Source organism: Podarcis tiliguerta, assembly GCF_965153285.1.
Source record: "Podarcis tiliguerta genome assembly, chromosome: 1".
In the NCBI taxonomy this organism is placed as follows: Eukaryota; Metazoa; Chordata; class Lepidosauria; order Squamata; family Lacertidae; genus Podarcis; species Podarcis tiliguerta.
Window position 1 is genome coordinate 126,337,019 of NC_139534.1, and position 24,092 is coordinate 126,361,110.

At 46.1% G+C, this 24,092-nt stretch overlaps 1 long non-coding RNA gene across 1 annotated transcript; it reads right to left on the reverse strand.

Moving 5' to 3' along the window:
* Positions 1 to 1,675: 1,675 nt before the first annotated feature.
* On the reverse strand, positions 1,676 to 7,278 carry LOC310678059. The gene is made up of 2 exons (XR_014511591.1): positions 3,907 to 7,278; positions 1,676 to 3,556 (listed from the first exon to the last, which is right to left on the reverse strand). It is a non-coding gene; the product is annotated as an uncharacterized lncRNA (long non-coding RNA).
* Positions 7,279 to 24,092: the final 16,814 nt, after the last annotated feature.

Sequence of the window (24,092 nt, forward strand, 5' to 3'; positions counted from 1 at the left end):
CGTACTGCCCGTTCTTCTTACTTTACTTTTTGGAGTTGCAATGATTTTGGCAAAAGGGGATTTTTGAATATAAACCTTGATGTCTGCTTCCCACTTTTAGTTCGGGGTGGGGGGAATCCCTAGGTCTGTGAAAGAAGGATTCCACTTGATTGAACTCAGCTGGTAATCTCCCCTTTGGCCCACATTATCCTGGATCTATCTTTGATCTAGAATAAGCAGCCCCTTAACTCAGAAATAGAATTGCTGTAGTGCCATTTGCAACATATACAGGAGGCTTGGAATCTCAGCCTGGCCAAATATTTGATCCCTGGGTTGTATTTCGCCCTTTTTTTGTCTGTGTGCAATAAAATCAACAACGAGCGCGTCTTTAATAACTCTGAAGATGACGGCAAAGGATTTGTTTGCACATTTTACTTTTTTGAAACAACTTGAAGGGCATTTCTGCATGCGATGCTTAAACCTTGCTTTAAATTGCTCTCAGCTTCCCCTTCCCCAACCTGCATTAACTGCGTCCATCGCTTGTGACATGAACTCAGATGCTCAGAGGTCCCTTGTAGAGCGAGTCTGTAAGAGTGATAAGGGGAGAAATCTAACTGCAGTCCTGTGGTTCTCATCTCTCCCTTTGTGTTGCAGAGCTAGGCAATGCTAGCAGAGGGGCTCTTTGTTTTTATCTCGCAAGCAGGTCTCCAAAAAAACCATTATATGGCCTTTATTTGCAGTGGGCAAACAACTTGACCTGATCTGTAATTGGCCTAGTATTGGCTTGTTTACTGGGCAAATGGTAATATGAGCAAACAGAACTTGGTCAGGAGAGCTTTTGTGAAACCATAATTGCTATGGGGCGTCGGAGAAAGTGTTTATGGTCCCCCACCATCCTTAGGGCAGCTGGAACTGGTGCAAATTCCCCTCCTTTACCTGTAGACTTCCTGGTGGGATTCCTGGACTTTGTGAATGCAACCAGTGGAAGGCAAGCAGGGCACTAGCCCAGTAAGCCCAGTCTGCGTAATTTGTCCCACTTATAGCCCGTTAGTGTCTAATACAGGGCTTCCCAAACTTGGGTCTCCAGCTGTTATTGGACTACAACTCCCATCATCCGTATCTAGCAGGACCAGTGGTCAAGGATGATAGGAACTGTAGTCCAAAAATGGCTACTGCATGCGCAGTGGAGGGCAACCAAGGTGATCAAGGGCCTGGAAACCAAGCCTTATGAGGAACGGTCGAAGGAGCTGGGAAAAGAGGCGGCTGAGAGGAGACAGGATAGCCATCTTCAGATATCTTGAGGGTTGCCATGGGAAGGATGGAGCAGGCTTGTTTTCTCCTACGAAGGGTAGGACTCGAACCCAAGGCTTCAATATACAAGAAAGGAGATTCCGACTGAACATCAGGAAGAACTTTCTGATGGTAAGAGCTGTTTGGCAGTGGAACAGACTCCCACAAGAGGTTGTGGACTCTCCTTTCTTGGAGGTTTTTAAGCAGTGGATGGATGGCCATCTGTCATGGATGCTTTAGTTGAGAATCCTGCCTCTCAGGAAGTACGATGATAACCCTGGGGGTCCCTTCCAACTCTACAATTCTATGATTCTATGGAATTTGTGCTTTACCAAAATGCTTTTTTAACTTATTTATTTCTGACAGACAGGAGCTTTGAAAATGAATACTTTCCAAACATACTATATGGCGATAACCTTTTCAGCTGTCTAGCTAGCCGTTAATTAATGGTGTTGAGTGTGATCTGTTTGATTGCTCGCCTCTGCCTTTAGTTTTAAAGAATCCAAAGTTTGTCTTACAGGTTTTAGTGTGTCTATGGACCCAGTCTGAGCGCATGCTCCAGAGGCTTAAGAATGCCAGAATTCCTGTGCTTCTCTCACTGTGGCTAAACAGAACCTCCTTGACATAGTTTTGATAATTACCTCATTCAGGTTTGTTAATATTTTTTTAAGGGAAATTAAGTATCCTAGGCTACAAAAAGGCAATTTCTGGCTCAGTTTGACCCTGGAGTGGCCTGTTATTGGATTTCATAGAATTGTAGAGTTGAAGGTGTTCCTACGATTCCAAGATGCAGCTGGTGGGCTGGATCTGAAGAGACACAAAATGTAATAAATTGAGCCAGTGGGAGATCTTGCACCATAATGAATTGCAGGGGGTTGGACTAGATGACCCCCAGGAGACCCTTCCAACTCTTACTATGATACGAAACTTGAGATCTTGCGCAAGGTCTCGTGCTAACCGTTGGATTTCGGCTCTCTTTTTCGCACACAAGTATCTTGCACTAAGCCAGAAAACAAAACGAAAAGCCCTTCTCCTCCAGGAAGAGAGGCCTTCTGTTTGCCAAAGAGCTCCTCAGAATCCAGTCCGAGGTTGTCGGACCTTTGCTCAGTTGGGCCTCTTTGTGAAAAGAAATCCGAGGGCAGCAGGGATATAGAGCAGTACCCCCTTTTGAAAGGTCCTCCTCAGTTCACTGAGAAGACTCCTTCACACATGTAAACATGTGATTACTTAAAACGTCTGAACTGGCCTTGCTTGAAAAGGACTGGGTTCTGAATTTTGGAGAAAGTTCTGTCGGTGGCATTGTACAGTGGTACCTCGGGTTAAGTACTTAATTCATTCTGGAGGTCCATTCTTAACCTGAAACTGTTCTTAACCTGAAGCACCACTTTAGCTAATGGGACCTCCCGCTGCCACCGCGCCGCCGGAGCTTGATTTCTGTTCTCATCCTGAAGCAAAGTTCTTAACCTGAGGTACTATTTCTGGGTTAGCGCAGTCTGTAACCTGAAGCGTCTGTAACCCGAGGTACCACTGTATTACTGGTCCATTTACAAATGCAACTAAACACTTGATGTTGCTGTTATCAAGTGTGAAGCGGGTCACAATCCTGCACATTGTGGTCTGCCGGTGAAGGTCTGTTGCATTCCAAGGCACAATCCTTCCATGTCAAGCATCCCTTATTTTGGTGTATCCTTTCCTGGCAACTCTTGGTTTTTGAGTGCATGTCAGTCATCCTTAGTAGGCACCCTTGCCCGGGTCTTTTACCTTGCTTCAGTTTTCTTTCACTTACCTTTTGTCCTTGTCGAACCCTTCTGGAGAATTGTGCAGATCCTTCTCTTAAATCAGACAGGATCATGGTTCCAAAAGGTCAGTATTTTGTTATGCTAAGGCTTTCTTGGGGGAAGGAGTAGCGTTGAGCAAATATTCTTTGATGGCGTGCTAAAGGAAATGGTTCTTTTCATGGAAAAGCTTTGTGGTTCTGCCAGCACCTGTTGCCGCTAACTCTTGATCTGACTGTTATTTTGAAGTGTTTTACGAAGACTCCTAATTGCAGCTGTGTGCATGCAATCCCATTGTAGCAGAAAGCAATGCAACAAGAAAATAAAATATGGGAGGGGGGGAGATACATGGTTGTACATACATCCTAAAAACACCTGTTGCATGCAACAGCTAGTTATATGTACCTGGCACTGCTTTCCACATCAACTGTAAAGTGTGGAGCTGCCCTGCAAATGCGGTGCTGTGTATCAATGCAAATTCTCTTCCTATCCCAGAGGACAGGCTCTTTTTACTTAGAATCATAGAATCATAGAGTTGGAATAGACCACATGGGCCATCGAGTCCAACCCCCTGCCAAGCAGGAAACACCATCAGAGCACTCCTGACATATGGTTGTCAAGCCTCTGCTTAAAGACCTCCAAAGAAGGAGACTCCACCACACTCCTTGGCAGCAAATCCCACTGTCGAACAGCTCTTACTGTCAGGAAGTTCTTCCTAATGTTTAGGTGGAATCTTCTTTCTTGTAGTTTGGATCCATTGCTCCGTGTCCGCTTCTCTGGAGCAGCAGAAAACAACCTTTCTCCCTCCTCTATGTGACATCCTTTTATATATTTGAACATGGCTATCATATCACCCCTCAACCTCCTCTTTGCAGTGCTCGCTGCTGACAATAGCTCTGAAGTCTTCCAGGAAGCAAATAAGTGTGTGTTGAGCACTGGTGCTTTAAGCCTGTGTCCACTTAAGACAGAATAAATATCTCAGGCTGCCTCCACTCTACAGAACTACTAGTTGGTGGTGTTTGCATCTGTTTGGAGACCTCTCAACAAAGGCTTCTGGGGTGCACATTCGGTGCACCTAGAGCCAATCTGTACATGAAGAACTATGTTGTGATTTTTTTTTTTCACCTGGGCTATAACACTTGATGGTACTGTTTTGGAGAAATTTGGGGTGGGTGGGTGAACCTAGTTTTCCTGCACTTAGGAAACCTTAGGGAGAAAAGCTATACTGCAAGTTTTGGTGACAGAGAGATTCCACCTATCACTGGGAGTTTTCAAAACAAAATACAGAGTCATCATCATCATATGCTATGCATGTAGAGTCCCATTTTCCAGGTAGTTTTAAATACGCCCAGACCCTCAAACTCCCAGACACGGTCTGAAAATGGTTTCTCCTGGTAACCTATTGTAACGATAACTCCACTGCTAAAAGTCTGTTAGAAAAAATTGCGATGCTATGTGTTTGTTTTTTCAAACGATATCCCATAAAACTAAGCAGTTCACGAAACATGTGGCCTAAATAATTGTAATCTTGTGGTTTCTGCAAGCAGATAGGATCGAGGCCAAGTCACTGCACCCTTTGGGGGTGGTTTGTTTGGTTTTTAAACTAGTGTATTTCAACTAGGTTTTTCATTCATGTCTCTCTCCAGTAACACAGGCAACTGCTTTTCAATTAGGAAATGTGTATACATGTAATTCAGAAAGGGTGTCATTTTTGTTTCCATGCCCCCAGTACAATTATTTGTTCACAGCTGCCTTAAAACTAGGCCTTTGCTTCTCAGAAATAAATCATAGCCCAGCCTACCAAGGTCTGATTCCCCCATTTTTGTGGTGGGGGATATCACAGAATAGAGGGTGTGATGATTTGTTTTGTGAGCTTTTCATGTGGTGGTTCTCACCAGAGCACTTCACCGTACAAAATGTGAGGTGGAGACTTGCCTGGTGGTGTCAAAAAATAGCCACGTGAAACCCAAATACATCCCAGGAGTGACAAGGCCCGCAGTAAAATGGGTTATGATGACTCTTTTGGAACCGGCTATTTTCTTCTGGCGATATTTAGAAACGTGGGATAAATCTCAAACAGAACGGAGGTGTGTGGCAAAGCAGTGTGTGTGTGGGGTTTCACTCTGTTGCCCTCCAGATGTTTTGGACTGCAGTTTCCATCAGGCCAAACGAAACATCTTGAGGGTACCAGTTTGGCTACTATAGAGCTTGGCTCCAAGCTAAATAACTTCTCACAGGTGTTTTTTTAAAAAAATATTTCTATTTGGGTTTGTTCTGCAAATTGGCTTGGAACAAACAACATGTTTCCATGGAGTGTGGGGAGCCTATAATCATTAGATAATTTGCTAAGTCGAGCGGTAGGTTATGAGAAACGGGGAGGCGGTGGGAAGAATGACAGGGGGTGTTGTCAAAATTACAATAGTATTTGTCCAGAAGTGTTGCCTAACATTTGGAATCACTGCGATGCAGTTCAACTTGAAATGAAGTCTGGTTCCTCTTGCAGACAAATAAAATTCTGGCTTTGATCATTAAAAGCTCGATTTCCAAATTTGCAAAATGTATTCGAGGAAATCCCAGTGTTTTTCATTTACAAGTGGGCTTGGGTGTGCTGCCCAGCCATGTCCCAATATGTGGGAATTGTCTGCGTAGCACATTTGCCAGCAATTCAGCTGAGTAGGACAGTCCCTGCTCACAGCTCCCCGCATAAGAGAGAACCACAAAAATACAATCCTTGCATGCCGAAGGGCTGAATGAGAAATTGCTTTATCTAGAGAACACAAAATCAGAAATTCAGAATCTCTTGGAAACGTGAGCAATATTACAAAATCCATGTATGTTGGAATACTTTGACCGTACAGCCCCGTTCCTTTTAAGTTTGAAATCTGTGAAACCGAATTCTCCATTTGCTTAGTTAGATTTGTGGGTGAAGGGTCGTATCTTGCTGAACTCCACAAAAATTTATTCTTCGCTGTCTTCACGGTCCCTGAATAGGTTGCGGCTGTCGGAAAGTATTACTAGTTTTTTTAAAAAAAATTATACACATCTATATAATATTTATTTTCTGTATACTTTTTGCTTAAATTAAAAAGGAATCCAGAAACCATCTTGGAAAGCTGGCAGCGAGGGCTATTAAAAATGATGTCTGTATGTTATCCTTTGGTCATTTTGTGTATTGGGTACCTCCTTGATAGCTTGTCACCAAATCAGGGCTGTTGGTGAACTTAACTGGAACCAGGCAAGCGTCTATGCAGGGGAATCTTCCTTTGCCGTTGACATGGGGATGCTCGTGTGGACTGGTCCATTAGGGTGGGCCACTGTCCCACCAACCTCAGTTTGCCCTCAAGCAGCTCCCACCTGCCTCCTTCCCTCCTTAAAACCAGTCATTGAGGGTGGGGGTGGCTCTGCCTGTCTTGGCTCTAGTGCCCCCTACTGATGGCCTCCCTGCTTTCTGACCTACCAGTTCAGTGGGCACCAGCCACCACCGAAGGCAACTGCTACCAGGAGCAAATGCAGCAAAGGTTTTAATATATGCATAAACTCTTTTGCCGAAACTTTCCTGTATCTCTGCAAGCCGCCGTTTCTCGTGGTTTTAACATAATGCATTTTGTAAGTTTCTTTTTTAAAATAATAATAATAATAATACTGTAGGATAGCTAATAATACAGGGAACCTTTACATTTCTCAGCTGTAAAAGAAAAGAAAAAAAGCATGTGGATTTCTTAGTCTTTGGAATTTACGCTTAGGAAGTCTCTTTTCTTTCGTTGCGCACAAACTGTATGCCCAGAACTGTAAATCAATATGGTTTTGATTGTGCCTTATGACAAAGGATGGAATCGTAACACGAAAGGTAGATGTTTAAAGAGGCAGAAGTGTTGTTTGCTGCACTGTCCGGGATGATGCATTGCATGTCACTAGAGAGATTGCCATGCTTTTAACCTCCCAACCAAAGAGATCGACGGGGGAAAAAATATGTGTGTATGTATGTTGTACTGTAATAGAAGCTTGTGCCTGGAAAAATTTAAGTGGTTTTTTTTGTGTGTGTTTCGTTTTGTTTGTATTCTGAAATGTGAACTTATTTTTCTAAACACTATATACTGAATAAACTTTATATTTATACATAACTTGTGTAACAATTGGTCAATTGGCTTTTATACCTGTAAACTGCTAAGAAGCCACTTTCGGCTTTTAAGTCCCCTATCCTTCTGTTCAAGTCAAGCGTTCTAGCCCAGGCATACCAATAGCCAGTCACCTGTTCACCTAGGGCGAGTAAAATTCACCTGTAGGCTGGTTCTCACCCTGGACCATCACACACACACCCCAGCTATTGACGCACCACAGATGTCTCTCATAGGTATTTGAGGGCAGATGGGATAGGAACTGGCAGAGATATCCAAGCCTCCATCCTTACATTGGCCTGGGATTGGCTGGAGGCGTCCCCCTGCCCAGCTGAGGCAGCCCTCACATTGGTTGTCACCAACCTCGCCTATTCAATATGTAGGTAGGATGTTATTGGCAGGCTGCCTGCTGATGGCAGCCAATGGAAGACCCTGAAACAGCATTTTGAGAATGGAGAGGTGGTTGGGTCAGGCCTGGTTGGCTCCTCCCTTTTACAGCCTAGTCGCCATTTCCAGCGGTGTTGTGGATGTACCTGGCATCAGAATAATTGAAGGAGCATCTCCACCCCCATCGGACACTGAGGTCCGAGGGCCTTCTGGCAGTTCCCTTACTGCAAGAAGTGAGGTTACAGGGAACCAGGCAGATGGCCTTCTTGGTGGTGGCGCCCGCCCTTTGGAACACCCTTCCATCAGATATCAAGGAAATAAACTACTATCTCACTTTTAGAAGACATCTGAAGGCAGCCCTGTTTAGGGAAGTTTTTAATCATAGAATCATAGAGTTGGAAGAGACCACAAGGGCCATCGAGTCCAACCCCCTGCCAAGCAGGAAACACCATCAGAGCACTCCTGACATATGGTTGTCAAGCCTCTGCTTAAAGACCTCCAAAGAAGGAGACTCCACCACACTCCTTGGCAGCAAATTCCACTGTCAAACAGCTCTTACTGTCAGGAAGTTCTTCCTAATGTTTAGGTGGAATCTTCTTTCTCATAGTTTGGATCCATTGCTCCGTGTCCGCTTCTCTGGAGCAGCAGAAAACAACCTTTCTCCCTCCTCTATGTGACATCCTTTCATATATTTGAACATGGCTACCATATCACCCCTTAACCTCCTCTTCTCCAGGCTAAACATGCCCAGCTCCCTTAGCCGTTCCTCATAAGGCATTGATTCTATTTTTAACATTCTGTTGGGAGCTGCCCAGAGTGGCTGGGGAAACCCAGCTAGATGGACAGGATGTTAATAATAATAATAATAATAATAATAATAATAATAATAATAAATTATTAGGTGAAGTTGGATTGCACCCTTATTTGCAAAGCTGTCTCAGTCTCTCTGCCTCCTTCCCTCCAGCGAACCGGCCACAAGCCCACATTCCCTGCTGTCTTCCGTATATCACGTGCCCTTCTAAACCAAACGCCTCTGAGAAATAAGAAACAACTTCTGATTGAGAGTTCATTGGCTCGGCAGGAAGAATCGAGCAAAACCGTTAATCAATAAAAAGCATTTAAGAGCAACCGCAACGGCAAGGCAGCATTTGTGCCTCTTTTCTTTAGTGACTATAAATAATCCATACTTTCAAAAAGAGAGTAAACTCCATTTAACTGCAGCCTGCAAGAAAATGAAAGGAAGGCATTGGCTCTATAAGGGCACTTAGCTTAAAGCCAGTGGGCAGGGGGAGGAAATCTATTAGAAGTACCTAAAGTGGATTACAATGGAACGGGTTCTGAACCACAAAGTTTGACCTATATCGAGCTTTCTAAAAGCATTCAAGGCCTTTCTTCAAAAGGGTGGAGGGTGGGGGGCTGATACAAAACCAGATCACCACCAGAAATTAAGCATACTCCAGACTTCGTCTAGAAAGACGTCACTCATCTTGGGAAGTTCCAGGAAAAGCAGTTCAATGCTTATTAATAGTAGCTTGATCCACATTTCTCTTGAGTGCTGGGAAATTCCGGAGTGCCTTTTGAGGGTCGGTTTCTTCTGCAGAAGATGACAATCGATATTTGGGTGTCTTTGTAAATAGCCCGAGAAGGACAGGTAGTCGGGATGGAGGAGAGAAATCAGATCCACTTTGCACGCATCCCGAAGCAATGCTCCAATCAAAACCATGCCATCCTTTGAAGTTTGCTTTCCTCCGTATTTTGCAATAGAGTACTCCAGTTAAGTAATATCCACAAAAGTGCAAGCACTGGGGTAAACAGTGAAGAAATATGCATTTGTTGTTGTTGTTGTTTAGTCGTGTCTGACTCTTCGTGACCCCATGGACCAGAGCACGCCAGGCACTCCTGTCTTCCACTGCCTCCCGCAGTTTGGTCAGACTCATGCTGGTAGCTTTGAGAACACTGTCCAACCATCTCGTCCTCTGCCGTCCCCTTCTCCTTGTGCCCTCCATCTTTCCCAACATCAGGGTCTTTTCCAGGGAGTCTTCTCTTCTCATGAGGTGGCCAAAGTACTGGAGCCTCAGCTTCACGATCTGTCCTTCCAGTGAGCACTCAGGGCTCATTTCCTTCAGTATGGATAGGTTGGATCTTCTTGCAGTCCATGGGACTCTCAAGAGTTTCCTCCAGCACCAGAATTCAAAAGGATCAATTCTTCAGCGATCAGCCTTCTTTATGATCCAGCTCTCACTTCCATACATCACTACTGGGAAAACCATAGCTTTAACTATATGGGCCTTTGTTGGCAAGGTGATGTCTCTGCTTTTTAAGATGCTGTCTAGGTTTGTCATTGCTTTTCTCCCAAGGAGCAGGCGTCTTTTAATTTTGTGACTGCTGTCACCATCTGCAGTGATCATGGAGCCCAAGAAAGTAAAATCTCTCACTGCCTCCATTTCTTCCCCTTCTATTTGCCAGCAGGTGATGGGACCAGTGGCCATGATCTTTGTTTTTTTGATGTTGAGCAGTGGAAATAATGTACAGAACTGCTTGAGTATCTGAGGCCCTTCTTTGTGTGCCCTCTCGAGAGGTCTGGAGGTGGCAAGATGAGAACGGGCCTTTTCTGTGGTGGCTCCCTGCTTCTGAAATGCTCTCCCCAGGGACGCTCACCTGGTGCCTTCATTGCATATCTTTAGACACCAGGTGAAAACATTCCTCTTCTGGCTAAATAAACAATCTTATGGCCTTTTAAACTGTAAGTGTGGGGTTTTTTTGGGGGGAGGAGGTTATTATGGTTTGTTATTGTGGTATGTGTTTTTGTGTTTTTCTATTTTATATTGTAAACTGCCCTGTGAGTGGCAGTATAGAAATTTAACATGGCGATAGTGGTGATGGACCTCGCGAGCTGTTCTTTTGGTTTTGCTTTTCCAAATTCAGATGTTTCAGATTGAGAATAGTTTCACTATTCTCTATAGGCAATTGTATTATTTAATTTACCTCTTACAGCATCGGATCGGCTTTGTAAGAAGGGCTGGAATGTTACTTATGAGCAGGTGCCATTTTTGCGGCTGCGCTCCAGCAGAGGGGAAGAAGGAAAGGTCGAGAGGGATTATATCAAAGAGGAGGGATTTACTGGAGGACCAAACTTGGCAAGTTGAGGTCCTGACGGGAAGATCGAGCAAAAATAAAGTCTACCAACATCCAGGAGGCATCGGCTGTTGTGCTGTGAAGAACACACTGCGCTGAGAAGTGTTTAAAAAAAGAAATCGCAGTCCGTGTTTGACAAACAGACAGTCCCAATCACAGAGACAAAACTTCAACAAGATTTCAATTGTGTGGTTGTTGTTGTTGTTTTACTTTTTCCTCTCTGATTTGCTTCAGTTATAAAACCTGACAGTGGGAGCGACCAGCTACGGTAGACGAACTTAGTGTCCACTGATATTTCGGACCGCAACTCCTCTCAGCATACTGGCTGAGACTGCTGGGATCTGAAGTCTGAAATACAGTGGTATCTCGGGTTACATACGCTTCAGGTTACGTACGCTTCAGGTTACAGACTCCGCTAACCCAGAAATAGTACCTTGGGTGAAGAACTTTGCTTCAGGATGTGAACAGAAATCGTGCTCCTGCGGCGCGGCGGCAGCGGGAGACCCCATTAGCTAAAGTGGTGCCTCAGGTTAAGAACAGTTTCAGGTTAAGAACGAACCTCTGGAACGAATTAAGTATTTAACCTGAGGTACCACTGTATCTGCAGCTGTGAAAAAGGCAGATTCCAGGCTAAGGATCATTAGAAAAGGAGCTGGAAGTAATACTATCGGCGTCATCACACTGTTATACAAATCTATGGTGTGGCCGTATTTGGAATGTTGCATACAGTTCTGGTTGCCTCGTCTCAAAAAGGAGATGGAAAAGGTTCAGAAAAGGGCAACCAAGATGAAAGGGGGGGGGAACAACCTTCCCTGTGAGGAAATGTTGCAGCGTTTGGGATTTTTTTAGATTAGGGAAAAGTTGAGCAAGATGATATCATTTTTTAAAATTATGTATGGCGTGGAGAAAGTAGATAGAGAAAGATTTTTCTCCCTCCTTCATAACATTCTAACTTGTGGACACCCGGCGAAGCTGAGCGTTGGAAGATTCAGGACAGATAAAAAGAAGGACTTATTCACGCAGCGCATTGTTAAACTGCGGAACTCCCAGCCACTGGAGGCAGGAACGGCCACCAACTTGGATGGCTTTAACAGAGGATTGGGCAAATTCAAGGAGGACAAGCCCATCAATGGCAGCGATGCTTCTGAATACCTGTTGCTAGAGACTACAGGAGGGGAGAGCGCTGCTCCTGTGCCTGGTTCCTGCTATTTTCTGGTGGGCACCAGTTTGGCAACAGCTGGACTACAGCATTGGACTCATTTAGGTCCTGGGACAGAGGTACACCCCACATTGCCCTGGAGCATTGAAGAGTGGAATCGACAAAACATTCTTGCATTGCAGGGGGTTGGACTAGATGACCCTCAGGGTCCCCTCCCAACTCGAAGTTGCTATGATTCTCGGGATTTCCCACCCTTGCAAACAACCCCGAATTAGCAGCCGAAGGAATCTAGGCCAGGGGTAGGCAAACTAAGGCCCGGGGGCCGGAGCTGGCCCATTCGCCTTCTCAATCCGGCCCACGGACGGTCCAGGAATCAGCGTGTTTTTACATGAGTAGAATGTATCCTTTTATTTAAAATGCATCTCTGGGTTATTTGTGAGGCCTGCCTGGAACCAGACAGAGGGACTTCTCGGTAGTGGCACCCGCCCTGTGGAACGCCCTCCTTCAGATGTGAAGGAAATAAGCAGCTATCTTGTCTTTAAAAGACATCTGAAGACAGCCCTGTTTAGGGAAGTTTTTAATATTTAATGCTGTATTGTTTTTAACACTCGATTGGGAGTCGCCCAGAGTGGCTGGGGAAAGTCAGCCAGATGGGCGGGGTATAAATAATAAATTATTACTATTATTATTATTATTATTATTATTATTATTATTATTATTATTATCACATGAGTAGAATGCGTGCTTTTATTTAAAATGCATCTCTGGGTTATTTGTGGGGCATAGGAATTTGTTCATTCCCCCCCCCCAAAAAAAATATAGTCGCCCCCCCCCCCCAGGGTCTGAGGGACAGTGGACCGGCCCCCTGCTGAAAAAGTTTGCTGACCCCTGATCTAGGGTGTCTCTGATCACAGAAAGCAACAAACATTTGCAGCAGTGCCAAAACACAAGGCTCTCCTGCAAAGTCTGAGGCTGCAGGGGTTTTGCTATAGGAAAAACAAATATTGTCCTTTCAAACAAAGGGGGCTGTTTGTTATATAACAGGCTGGGAGGCTGCCGCTGGTGCTGCTTCTCCAGACCATGCTAAGCTCCCTGGAGACAGCCGCCTCCAAACCCGCTGCCTGCAGGGCTGTTTGTCCAGTCTGGGATGGGTCTGGCATGCCAAGCCAGCTCTTTCACTGTTGGCTACGAGATGACAGGGAAGCTATTCTGAACAAGTAGGTTATGAAGTGAATGTCTGTCCCCATAAATAGCCGCCTTCCTTATCCGGCGGGGATTCAGCACCCCGGCAGAAGTCCCGGTTCTGGGCCTCTTCCAGGGTCGCCCCAGCACATTTTGGGTGCGTGGAGCAGAAAAGCCAAGGGGCGTCTCCTCCGCACACACACAAAAGTACACAATGGATGCCTGCTCTTGCCCAGCTTCCGTAAATGTCAATAGGTCAGGTGTGGGACCCTCAGGCCACACCTCTGTATCTGGCCCTCGGGATATTGCCATGCCCACCACTGACTCTTGCCTCCCCCACCCCACAGAGTTTTTGCCTTGCTGGAATGTGTCTTTCTTTCTTTCTCTTCTAATTTATCCATATAAAAAAGGTAAAGGTACCCCTGCCCGTACGGGCCAGTCTTGACAGACTCTAGGGTTGTGCGCCCATCTCACTCAAGAGGCCGGGGGCCAGCGCTGTCCGGAGACACTTCTGGGTCACGTGGCCAGCGTGACATCGCTGCTCTGGCGAGCCAGAGCCGCACACGGAAACGCCGTTTACCTTCCCGCTAGTAAGCGGTCCCTATCTATCTACTTGCACCCAGGGGTGCTTTCGAACTGCTAGGTTGGCAGGCGCTGGGACCGAACAGCGGGAGCGCACCCCGCTGCGGGGATTCGAACCGCCGACCTTTCGATCGGCAAGCCCTAGGCACTGAGGCTTTAACCCACAGCGCCACCCGCGTCCCATATTTATCCATATAAACATTATTTAATCTCTTGATATAAACACACATAAAATGCGGTCAAAGTGTAGCCGATACAAATGCATGCGGAAATAGAAAAGGTAAAATAAAATGAAGATGCAATGGGAAGGGAAACTTGAAAACAACTGAGAATGCAATGCAGCATTCAGCTATCACATATTAAAATAGGCACTCCTATCCTTGGAGCGTGGTACCGACTCGCCCATCATGCATAAACCTCTTCCTGTTTAGGCTTCTTGCTGCAGCCAGATTCTCAGTGGCCTCCCACTGTAAGTCCAAATCGACTCTTTCCCGAGAGGAGTGGCTAGCGAAAGTATGGGACGTTGCACCGTCATAAACAGAGAGTCCTCATAATTTGCACTAGCTGTCAGGGCTGAACTTAAGGTGTTGGTCTTAACCTTGAAAGCCCAGAAGGCTGGAGATGTGGGTACCTTGGGAGCTGCCTTTTCCTTGACCCTCTGATTGACATCTGAGGCCCGGCTCCAAATCCCTCAGCAGGCAAGTGTGGTGTCAACTATGGGCAGAGCTTTTTCTGCTGTAGCTCCTACCCTTTGTTGTTGTTGTTTAGTCGTTTAGTCGTGTCCGACTCTTCGTGACCCCATGGACCAGAGCACGCCAGGCACTCCTGTCTTCCACTGCCTCCCGCAGTTTGGTCAAACTCATGCTGGTAGCTTTGAGAACACTGTCCAACCGTCTCGTCCCCTGTCGTCCCCTTCTCCTTGTGCCCTCCATCTTTCCCAACATCAGGGTCTTTTCCAGAGAGTCTTCTCTTCTCATGAGGTGGCCAAAGTATTGGAGGATCTGTCCTTCCAGTGAGCACTCAGGGCTGATTTCCTTCAGAATGGAGAGGTTTGATCTTCTTGCAGTCCATGGGACTCTCAAGAGTCTCCTCCAGCACCATAATTCAAAAGCATCAATTCTTCGGTGATCAGCCTTCTTTATGGTCCAGCTTTCACTTCCGTACATCACAACTGGGAAAACCATAGCTTTAACTATACAGACCTTTGTTGGCAAGGTGATGTCTCTGCTTTTTAAGATGCTGCCTTGCCATGGCGAAGGGGCTTGAATAACTCAGAGAAGCTATGAACTATGCCGAGCAGGGCCACCCAAGATGGACAGGTCATAGTGGAGAGTTTTGACCAAACGTGATCCACCTGGAGCAGGAACCGGCAAGCCACTCCAGTATCCCTGCCAAGGAAACTCCATGGACAAAGACAACAGGCTCCTACCCTAAGGAATGCTTTCTCAGGTGAGGTCTGTCAGGCCCCATTGCCATTGAGAAACTTTCAGTTAATTGTGTAATTTTTTTCTGGTTCAGTTCAGTGTTATTTTTGTGCTGCAGCAATTTGCTAAACAGGTTGGATAATGTTCACTTAAATAGGAGCCTTGGAGCTGCAATGTCTTGACATCTCAGTGCAGATCTTGTCCTCATATTTTTTTTTCTCTCTCTCTTTTTGGCAAAGAAATTAAAAGGAAGCAATTGCTTTCTTCTGCAAAGCTTCTGATTTCTGTAAATAAATTTAAAGGGAGCAATCGCTATCTTCTGTAAAGCTTCTGATTTTGTTTTAAAACATTGATGTTTTTATTATGTATAATATGATGAGTGAAATAAATAAAATAAAATTAAAGCCTAGGTGGAGCTTAAAAACAGAAAACAAAAAATAAACAAAAAATAAACAGAGAATCCTAAACAGTCTGTTGAAAACAGATCTTCTTGTTTAGTTATTTTGCATATTTCTTGTATGATTGCTGTCCAGTGTCCCTTTGTTGTTAGAAGGAGGTTTTCGAAGTCACCTCAGAACTGGCCCTACTAAACATCTTCAAAGATAATAATGCCCACTCACACCGCAAAGACCTCATAATTCACCTACTCTCAGCAGCCAAAAGCATCATAGCCAGACACAGTGGCGTAGCGTGGGTTGTCAGCACCCGGGGCAAGGCAAGTAATTTGCGCCCCCCCCCCGCTGCACTGTCCCTCCCCCAGATAGTCCCTCGCTCTCTCTCCGCACCGCACCGCACGCCTGGCACCCTCCCCTCCACAGTGGGCGGCGACCCGGCGGCTCGGATCGGATTCGCACAGCCAGCACTGCAGTGAGAGAGAGTGAGTGAGCCAGGTAGGGGCAGAGAGCTGCGACTGCGAGCGTGCGCCCTCGCCCAGATGTTGCGCCCGGTGTGGCCGGCCCCCCCTGCACCCCCCACGCTATGCCACTGGCCAGACACTGGAGAGACCAGTCAGGAGTAAGCATGGACCAATGGTACCAAATAGTATGGGAAACAGCCTTATTAGAAAAACTAACCAATAAACTGAAACTGACACGGGGACAACTAGAAGAAGACGCCTTCAGCCCAGTATGGCTCCCCGTTATCACATACACAGCCCAACAAGACAACGACAAGAATCTGCCAACGTCTGGCTAACCTGATCCAAAAACACCCACCCACCCCACTCACACACGAAAACCAAGTTCAACACAGCCAATCACAAACAAACAACCACACCCTAGGCCAACCTCAACCTCTCTCACCACCAAAGGAGTACAAGCGAATAGTAAAGAGAACCTTCACAAGCGACACTGGCACAACCCTTCACACACACTAAGTAGAATAAGAGAAGCATAACCACCCGTCCCCACCCCACTCGCCACTCCCACTCCCCCCTTTTTTCTTCTTTTTTTCTCTTCTTCTTCCTAATTGTTTAAACCAATTCATGAACCAAGAATTTATTCAGTGACCACTAATAATGAAACATATGTTGTAGATACTTTCCCACATTTATTATGCTATTTTTGTGATATACAAATGACATGAAAAAACTTGGTACAGTGGTACCTCGGGTTACATATGCTTCAGGTGACATACGCTTCAGGTTACAGGCTCCGCTAACCCAGAAATAGTACCTCGGGTTAAGAACTTTGCTTCAGGACGAGAACAGAAATCGTGCTCCAGCGGCGCGGCGGCAGTGGGAGGCCCCATTAGCGAAAGTGGTGCTACAGGTTAAGAACAGTTTCAGGTTAAGAACGGACCTCCGGAATGATTAAGTACTTAACCTGAGGTACCACTGTACAGTCATACCTCGGGTTACAGACACTTCAGGTTGTGTTTTTTCAGGTTACAGACTGCCCAAACCCAGAAGTACCGGAACAGGTTACTTCCGGGTTTCAGTGGTCGCACATGCGCAGAAGTGCCGAATGGCAACCCGTGCGTGCGCCAGACGCGCTGCTGCGGGTTGAGAATGCTGCAGGTTGCGAATGTGCATTCCACACAGATCACATTCGCAACCTGAGCATCCACTGTATACTTAGTTGTATAACATTATTCCGGTCTATAACCCCCCCCCAAGCCCCAGATCTTCTTTATTCAACATGGCGTAAGTTTTTCTCCTGTGTTAACTCAATCGAACAGCTCACTAAACTCCCTGTTCTACAGAGAAACACATGGAGAAGCTTTATTGTGTCTTTCAACCGGGGTGGTCTTTCAAATTCAGCGGTGCCTTGGGCGAGGCCAAAATTCAGTGCCTCCCCTCGCCTTCCATTCTGCACGTGCGCTATGTCACAGTTGCGGCACCCTGAGGCACCCTGCTCGGCTTCTCACCCAGTCGCGCAGCCACAAATCCGCCTCTCTCTCTCTCTCAACTCTTCATAATGCTTCTGGCTCACCTGGATGGAGGAGCAAAGCGTTTGCAGGAACGAAGCTACAGTACAAAAGGTAAAATCTGCATTTTGTAACTCCTCCAACTTTTGCCTCTGCCCCCCGCCCATCACCAGCATGTGGCCCCTGGAAGCTCGCCCAGGATGGAACTTGGCCCTCAGTCTGAAGAAGGTTCCACTCCACCTATCTCCGAATAAGTCTGTGATCCTAAGCGCCCTTCCCTGGATACACCCTGCTGAAGCTAACGAGGCTGGCTGGTTTTTGTGCAGTCAACTACATTCCAGTCGCACAAAATCCAGAGAATTATACACACATAAACACACACCATACAGACAGGGAACAGCTCAGTCGGCACAGCATGAAACTCTCAATCTTAGGGTTGTGGGTTCGAGGACCACGTTGGGCAACAGATTCCTGCATTGCAGGGGGTTGGACTGGATGACCTTTGTGGTCCCTTCCAATTCCATAATTCTATGATTCCCAGCCCTACCTAGAGATGCTGGGGACCAAACCTGGGATCTTCTGCAAGAAAAACAGGTTCTCTTCCACTGAGCTTTGGCCTTTCCTAGAGCTGTGTCCCTAGAGTTCCCTTGGCAATATCCGGGAGAGTCCTCAAAATGAGCAGCAACAGCACACAAGAGCTTTGTTTTGTTTTGCTGCTGAAAGGCAAAGTCACAGAGAACTGGGGTGTGTCTGATGTACTCTGTCGCAGGGCCAAATTCCACGTCGGAGTGCCACATTGAGCGCTCCTGATGTAATTTTCTTTCGTAAAAGCATCTGTCCACCCCGCTCCCTGTCACAATTTGGATCAGGGCCATGGCACAAGGGAAGGAGGGGTTTACCTTTTCCCTGCCAGACTACAACTGTGCTCCAGATCAGCCCCTCATCCCGAGCTGTTGCGAGTCACAAAAGAAGGGAGAACCAAACAGCCTAAATGTTTATGCCTGCAACTTTCGTCCTCTATGGCTAATAGCCGTTCGGCGGTTGAGGGATGGAAAGCTGGATCAGGGCCACAACTCAGGGGGCAAGAATAAGACCCCACACCTGCAACACCACACCACTGAACCAATTTTTTTTTTCTCCCCTGCCCCGCAACCGCTCTTGCGAAAAAGAATGCGGTTTCACTGCAAATTCCACTTGAATGTATGGTTTGGTTTGCCATTCACTGGGGGCAACGGCAAGACACATCAGTGAAGGCTGGTCTGTTGTAGGGTTGCCATATGTCTGGTGATTCCCGGACATGTCCTCTTTTGCCCATCTGGGGGCGAATTTTACATTTTAAAGCAAATGTCCTGGATTTTGGGTTAAAAAAGAAATGGCCCGCGGTCGGGTATGGCATGGGCGGCCATGTTGAGCCATAAAAAACCTCAGCAACTTTTTGTCTCCATATTTTTACCTCTTGAAATATGGCAACCCTGTTTAGGATGAAGGGGGCAGCCCATCTTGACCTAACCTGCCTTCTTACATGACCAGACCAGGGGATGGATAAAGAAAACTATGTCTTCTTGCAGTGCATACTTAAACTATGAAACGGCCACCAACCTGGATGGCTTTAAAAGAGGATTGGACAGATTTTTTAATTGAAATTTACAGACCACCCTTCACCCGAGGATCTCAGGAAGGTTTGGGAGATAAAAATGCAGGATAAACAAGATAAAAATGCAGGATAAATTTGAGGATGACAGGGCTATCGGCAGCTACCAGGCAGGATGGCTACGTCATACCCTCCAACATTTATCCGATGGAAATAGGGACATCCTATTCCATCATCAGGAAGCGGGTGGCACTGTGGGTTAAACCACAGAGCCTAGGACTTGCCGATCAGAAGGTTGGTGGTTCGAATCCCCGCAACGGGGTGAGCTCCCGTTCCTCAGTCCCTGCTCCTGCCAACCTAGCAGTTCGAAAGCACATCAAAGTGCAGGTAGATAAATAGGTACCACTCCAGCGGGAAGGTAAACGGCATTCCCGTGCGCTGCTCTGGTTCGCCAGAAGCGGTTTAGTCATGCTGGTCACATGACCCGGAAGCTGTACGCTGGCTCCCTCGGCCAGTAAAGCGAGATGAGCGCCGCAACCCCAGAGTCAGTCACGACTGGACCTTATGGTCAGGGGCCACTTTACTTTACCTATTCCATCATCAACATCATGATAATTTTGTTTTTTATACCCTGCCCGTCATCTGGGTTGACCCAGCCATTCTGGGTGGCTTCCAAAATATATAAAAACATAACTGAACGTTAAAAAACTTCCTTATTCAGTGTTACCTTCAGATGTCTTCTAAAGGTTGCATAGTTACTTATCTCCTTCGCTCAGGGGTCCAATGACTCCATGCCCTCCAATGTTTCTCCAGTGAAAATAGGGACGTCCTGAGGAAAAGCGGGGACATTCCAGGATCAAATCAGAAGCTGGGATGGCTTTGGTAAATGCAGGACTGTCTCTGGAAAATAGGGAGACTTGTTGGAGGCGAACAGTTGGAGGCACCAACTCTTCTGAATGAAAGTTGCTGGAAGGCACAGGAGTTGAGAGTGGCTCTTGTGCAAGAATTCTGCTTGCAGGTTTCCCAGAAGACGTTTCTACGGGGATATACGCTCAGTGTTTATCACTCCTTTTATACAGAAATCTCCAAATGGGTCCAAACTTCAATGTCTAAAACTCCTGGTAGAGGACAAGGATCTAGAGATGATGCTAAGGGTGGCCAAATTCTGTGCGACTGCCATAAAACTTAGGGAACAAGCTGTACTACCAAAATGATTAAGGCTTTAAATGATAATTTTAGGTTATATTTTAGTGATCAAGATTTAATATATTTTTTTAACTGCTGCTATATCTGAATTGTCTCTGCTATATCTAATTGCAATTCCCTGTTTATGATTTTCCTGATATTGTAAGTGACCCGGAACTGGTCTGTGACCGTAATAATAAAATTCTATTCTTTCCCAGAAGAGGCATCTGGTTGGCCACTATGAGAACAGAATGCTGGACTAGATGGGCCCCTGGCCTGATCCAGCGGACTCTTCTTATGTTCTTATAGTCTTATGCCTGCCAGCTGCCTCCTCCTCCTTAGTCTCACTGTTCCTCTTGCAGAATTCAACACAGAGGAGGAGCAGGGGGACGAAACCAGAGTAAATTGACTGCACCTATTACTGGTTCTGCCTGCCACTGGCTCTGGCGCCCCCTATTGTCAGGCTCCATGCCTTCCCCCCTATCAATTCCCAATGGGCACCCGCTTCCACTCCTCCACCATAGACCTGGCTGACCCTCTGAGCGATCAGGCTGCATATCCTACAAAATGCCCCGGACTCTTCTGCAAGACTTAGCAGTTCTGTGGGATGTGCACACAGGGTTCCCAGAAGACACGAGAGTTTGAAAGCCTGCTATCCTACAGTTAAAACCAGATGTGAAATATCACAATGCCCCGGAGGGAATGGGGAGGAACGACTCAGAAGAGCCACCTTGCCAAATGCAATACACAGCGGACGAGAAGAACGGCAGAAAATCGTTTGGCTGTCCTACAAGCCTAACAGACAGCAGTCCCACTGCCCCACCCAGGGAGGCTTCCAGCTCAGAGGAATGCGGAATAGAAAAGTTTTGTGGATATAAGAGACGGGGGGGGGGGGGACGGACGGACAGAAACTACGCTGGCAGCCAGCCTGCAAAATGAAATTCGTGGAGAACTGCAACGTACTTGGAATCCCAAACTGGGCATTCCTCTTGATGAATATAAATAACTTTCCATGCAACAGGGGGAGCTCTAACACTAGGGTGGCTGAGTTGTGGCATGGAGGCACCAGAACAGCTCTGGCTGAGCTCTGGGTCTGGGCTTGTTGTTGTTGCCATCCGTCCCCCCCCCCTCCCTTTTCTCCACTTTCATCAGGACCACATCCATGCTCCCTCCTTTATCCTACAAGAAGGGCCGTAGCTCAGGACGTAACATCTGCCTGGTGTGCAGTAGGTCGCAGGTTCAATCCCCGGCCTCTGAAACCTTAGAGAGCTGTTGCCAGTCAGTGTAGAAGAGTTTGGATTTGATATCCCGCCTTTCACTCCCTTTAAGGAGTCTCAGAGCAGCTGACATTCTCCTTTCCCTTCCTCCCCCACAACAAACACTCTGTGAGGTGAGTGGGGCTGAGAGACTCCAGAGAAGTGTGACTGGCCCAAGGTCACCCAGCAGCTGCATGTGGAGGAGCGGGGAAGCGAACCCGGTTCACCAGATTACGAGTCCACCGCTCTTAACCACTACACCACACTGGCTCTCCATACAATACTGAGTGAGATGGACCAATGGCCTGACTCAGAGGGCAGCTTCCTGTGTTTCTATGTGGAGCGGCTGCTTTACGCACAAGTCTCAGGTTCAGTTTCCAAGATTTCCAGGCAGAACTGGTAAATATCTCTTGCCAGAAACCCTAGGAATCTGGTGGCAGTCACAGTAGACAAAGGTGAGCTGGATGGACCTAGGATCTGATTCCTATGCTCTTCAGGACTGCCATTGGCACCCATATCCTTAGGCAGGAGATTGCTACCCCTTGCAGATACCAATCCTTCCATTTTTTAAAGGCTTCCCCTGAACTGCCAAAGGGCAGCAAGCAGGGAGCATTCCTGGCCTGGAAGCTTAAGTTGCCAATGTGTCTATTCCAGGCCTTCCAGATGTTTTGGGACTACAACTCCCATCATCCCTAGCTAACAGGACTAGTGGTCAGGGGTGATGGGAGTTGTAGTCCCAAAACATCTGGAGGGCCGAGTTTACCTGTGCCTGGTCTATTTGTTTATTTTGCTGGAAGTAGTGTGGTACAGTGGTTAGAGCGCTGAGCTAGGGTCTGACTGACTAGGGTTGACTTTGCACTGCTCATTGTCTCTTAGCCTAACCTACCTCACAGGGTCGTTGTGAGGATAAAATGAGTTGGGGAGGGAGGGGAGAAACATGCAGGACTCCTTGAGTTCCTTGGACAAAAGGTGCAATATAAATGCAGTGATAAAAAAGCAATAATTTTTTAAAAAAAACAACAACCTGTGGCCCCTGTAGAAATGAGCTTCAGAATAATTGAATAATTGTATGGGTTTGTTCATGTAGCTTAAAACCTGTAACCTAGGACTTGGCTACACTAGTAAAAAAAATATTTTAAAAACGTTATAAATGTGTTATAACAGTGTGACACCAGATGGCGTTGTAGAGCTGAAATCAGAATTGTATGAAATTTTGCATTGTGAGCTTTAAAACGTTCTCCCCCCAAGAGCATTTTCAGAGCGTTTTTTTATAGCTGTGTAGATGCAGCCCTAGAAGACAAGCCTAACTCCCTGTAAAAATAAAACCAAATCAAATTAAAAACCTTGTCCTTTTGATTAAGCGGGCTGTGGCAAAAGGATGTGTGGATTCATTTTGACATCGGTTGGGAGCCACCACAAAAAACAGATGACTTTGGCTACAAGGCATCTATTTCCAGGACTTGTCCTCTTTTTCATGGGCAGAGTCGTCATGGCAATCCATGGTTAAAAGCAGAAGTCGGCAAATGTGTCCTCTTTTTTTTTGCTATTCAAAATATGGCAAATATGCTGCAATAAACATTTCCAGGGGGGGTTGGACTAGATGATCCTCAGGGTCCCTTCCAACTCTATGATTCTTTGATTTTTAAAGGGCCACAAGTCTCTTTGGGGTCCTCCAGGTGTCCAATTTATTCAGCACTCATCCAGATTTGCCTTTGCGAAGCTTAGACGGTCCACGGTCTTTGCTGAGCATTTTGTTCTGATTTGTTTACATGACAACGAACATTCATCCTGATTTGCCTCAGGAGTACTGTTTGCACTTTTAATCATCTGTGCATCCCACACTTTGCTTTGCTTTTTTGAAAAAATGCATTATTATTTTATTAAACGATAAAGCAGACAGTACATATGAAAAAAAAGGAGGACAGACATTGACAACAACCAAAAATAGTATGACTTCAGTAAAAGGAGTTTGGGATGATAAAATGAAAAAGCTATTTAAAAAATCGGGAGAAAATGAAGTGAATATAGTTATAAAGTTATAAATGAGGTGCAGAAACACAACACTGAACAGAAAAGGGAGGAAAGTGGAACTCACAGACTTCAGCGCAGGCACCCCTTTTCCTAGAAAAATAGGACTGGTCTTGCCTGTTTACAGATGCCCACAAATAAAATAATATTTCAAAGGGCTCTGCCACCAGTGGACTGCATTGCCATAGTTAATAAATAACCTCCAAATATGTAAAACCGGAAATATCAGTATTACCCTTAGCTGCGTGAAGATTACAGGTCAATTTCTTTGAGACAGCAATGAACTTAACTTTCTTGAACCTGTTATAGAGGCATTTTTCCAGCCCTCATCCCACACTTAACAACGCATTTTCTTGTCACTTTCAAATTGAAAAAAAGAAATAAATTCTGGTCTTTTTCAAAAGCAGACTTGTTGGCGCTAGGGAAACGTAGCGCTTGAGTGCGCCAAACTAACGTTCCCAGGAACACTGGAATTCCCAGCCCCCTTCACTCCACAAAGTTATGATACTGACAATCTGGAGGCCTCCTCCTTTGTTGAATTAGTTGCTAATGCGAAAATAAATAAATGTGGGGGCTGGCCACTGTATATGAACATGCGTGTGGGGAGGGCTGCCAAGCTAGGTCTTTGACCCGGGTG